Here is a 3,594-nt window from a genome sequence, read left to right on the forward strand (position 1 = left end):
TATCTGATATTTAAAAAAAAATCATTCCAGCCTTCCACATGGGAGACTCAGGTTTGATTCCTGGACTGTGCACAAAACCCCCCCCCCCAAAAAAAAAAAACAATCAATGTCCAGATTGGATAGGATAATGAAGATGGCAAAAGTGTCAACCTTGAGGCTAGAGCAATAGAAAGTACCCAACTTGGAGAACAAAAAGAAAAGGAATGGAAGAATAATTAAAAGAGAGTCAGGAAGGGAGGGGGCCAAGATGGCGGCTTAGCAAGGTGCGCCTTTTAGTTCATCCTCCAGAACAGCTACTAAATAACCAGAAACAGTACAGAACAGCTCCTGGGGCCACGTCAGTGACCGGACACACAGCGTACCCCAGTCTGGACCAGCTGGACTGGCTGTGAGCCCCCCCAAGAACAATGAGTTCCCCAAGCCATGGCAGCTGGTGCCCTTCCCCCGAAGGCTGCTTCCCAGAGGGGAAAGGAAAGGGACTTTACCAGCAGCAGGGGCTGAGCCCAACCAAACACCAATTGTGGAATTAATTAACAAATTCTGACTACTAAAAATAGGCCCCCAGCTCAGGTGAACCTGGTCAAAGCAGAGGTTGCCCATTTTTGCCCCAGTGCCAAGGGGGCAGGGCTGACAGAAAAAGAAAAAAAGAAAATAAACAGAGGTTTTTGTGACTGTGTTTCTACAAAGTCTTGACTGCCTTTGGATACAGCGGCAGGACTCCTTAGGCTACAACTGCCCCAGACATAGGCAGAAACAAACCTGTTTGAGGGCTTATCTGGAGACTGTGCCTTCCCCAGGGGAGGAGTGAAGCCCAACTCAGGTGGAATCCCTCTCTCAAGGAATTCAGACACCAAGACTTGGTAATTTGAAGCCATTAAAACCAGCCTACAACCTCTCCTCTGTCTCCACCACACCCCCAGCAGGGAGAGTCTCCCAAAGTTAAAGGTACCCCATCACCTTATGCTGGTGGGACCTCTAGGCACACAAGCACCACATACTGGGCAGGATAAGAAAAACAGAGTCCAGAGACGTCACAGGAAAGCCTTTCAACCTGCTGGGTCTCACCCTTAGGGAAAACAGACACAGGTGACTCTTTCCTCCTGATAGGAGGCCAGTTTGTCTGGGAAAATCTGGCTGGGGTCTATAATACCTAAGCGGACCCTCCTAAGGGTGGGGTAGGGGGAAGGCACCACACAAGCAGGGCAAGAAACAAGAAAATAAGAACTGAAAAATTCTCCTCTGTTAAACAAAACTTAAGCTAGAGGTCCAGATAAAGTTGAACTGAATGTCAAAGAACAAGGAGACAACAAATTCATCCAGCAAGAAAACCCTAGATAAAAGAAGTGAAAGCAATCTCCAGAATAAACTAATTAAGGTAATTAAATGCCTAGATGCCAGCAAAAAATAACAAATCACACTAGGAAAATTGAAGACATGGCCTAGTCAAAGGAACAAACCAACAATTCAAATGAGATACAGGAGCTGAAACAATTAATTCAGTATATACAAACAGACATGGAAAACCTCATCAAAAACCAAATCAATGAACTGAGGGAGGATATAAAGAAGGCAAGGAATGAACAAAAAGAAGAAATCGAAAGTCTGAAAAAACAATTCACAGAACTTATGGGAATGAAAGGCATGGTAGAAGAGATTAAAAAAACAATGGAAACCTACAATGGTAGATTTTGAGAGGCAGAAGATAGGATCAGTGAACTGGAGGACAGAACTTCTGAAATCCAGCAAGAAAAAGAAAATATAGGGAAAGGAATGGAAAAATATGAGCAGGGACTCAGGGAATTGAATGACAATATGAAGTGCACTAATATACATGTTGTGAGTGTCCCAGAAGGAGAAGAAAAGGGAAAAGGAGGAAAAAAACTAATGGAGGAAATTATCACTGAAAATTTCCCAACTCTTATGAAAGACTTAAAATTACAGATCCAAGAAGTGCAGCATGCCCTAAAGAAAATAGATCCAAATAGACGTACACCAAGACAGTTACTGATCAGAATGGCAGAGGTCAAAGAGAAAAAGAGCATCTTCAAAGCAGCAAGAGAAAAGCAATCCATTACATACAAGGGAAGCCCAATAAGACTATGCATAGATTTCTCAGCAGAAACCATGGAGGCAAGAAGACAGTGGGATGATATATTTAAATTACCAAAAGAGAAAAACTGCCAACCAAGACTCCTATAGCCAGCAAAATTGTCCTTCAAAAATGAGGGAGAAATTAAAACATTTTCATACAAAAAATCACTGAGAGAATTTGTGACCAAGAGACCAGCTCTGCAATAAATACTAAAGGGAACACAAGAGACAGATATGAAAAGACAGAAGAGAGAGGTGTGGGGAAGAGTGTAGAAAGGAAGACTATGAGTAAAGGTAAAAAGAAGGAAAATTAGATATGACATATAAAATCCAAAAGGCAAAATGGTAGAAGAAAGTACTACCCATACAGCAATAACACTAAATGTTAATAGATTAAACTACCCAATCAAAAGACATAGACTGGCAGAATGGATTTAAAAACAGGACCCATCTATATGCTGTCTACAGGAAACACATCTTAGACCCAAAGATAAACATAGGTTGAAAGTGAAAGGTTGGGAAAAGATATTTAATGCAAATAACATCAGAAAAGAGCAGGAGTAGCTATACTAATATCCAACAAATTAGACTTCAAATGTAAAACAGTTAAAAGAGACAAAGAGGGCGGGCCGCGGTGGCTCAGCGGGCAAGAGTGCTTGCCTGCCGTGCCGGAGGACCCCGGTTCGATTCCCGGCCCCAGCCCATGTAAAAAAACAAACAAACAAACAAACAAAATATAATAAAACAAGAAAATGTTTAAAAATGTTTCCCTTTCTTCCATCCTTCCTTCCTTCTCTGTCTTTCCTTCCTTTTCTCCCTCTCTCTTTAAAAAAAAAAAAAAAAAAAAAAAAAAAAAAAAGAGACAAAGAAGGACACTATGTATTAATAAAAGGAACAATTCAGCACGAAGTCATAACAGTCATAAATATTTATGCACCGAACCAGAATGCTCTAAAATACATGTGGCAAACACTGAAAAGAGAAATAGACACATCCACCATAATAGTTGGAGACTTCAATTCTCCTCTCTCATCAATGGACAGAACATCTAGACAGAGGATCAATAAAGAAACAGAGAATTTGTATAATACAATAAATGAGCTAAACTTAACAGCCATTTATAGAATATTACACCCCACAACAGCAGGATACAACTTTTTCTCAAGTGCTCTTGGATCATTCTCAAAGATAGATCATATGTTGGGTCACAAAGCAAGTCTCAATAAATTTAAAAACATTGAAATCATACAAAACACTTTCTCAAATAATAAAGGAATGAAGTGGGAGATAAATAATAGGCAGAGTGCCAGAAAATTCACAAATATGTGGAGGCTCAACAACACACTCTTAAACAACCAGTGGATCAAGGAAATTACAAGAGAAATCAGTAAATATCTCAAGGCAAAGGAAGATGAAAACACAACATATCAAAATGTATGGGATGCAGCAAAGGCTGAACTAAGAGGGAAATTTATTGCCCTAAATGCCTATATCAAAAAGGAA

Source organism: Tamandua tetradactyla, chromosome 7 (genome assembly GCF_023851605.1).
Source record: "Tamandua tetradactyla isolate mTamTet1 chromosome 7, mTamTet1.pri, whole genome shotgun sequence".
NCBI classification, from domain to species: Eukaryota; Metazoa; Chordata; class Mammalia; order Pilosa; family Myrmecophagidae; genus Tamandua; species Tamandua tetradactyla.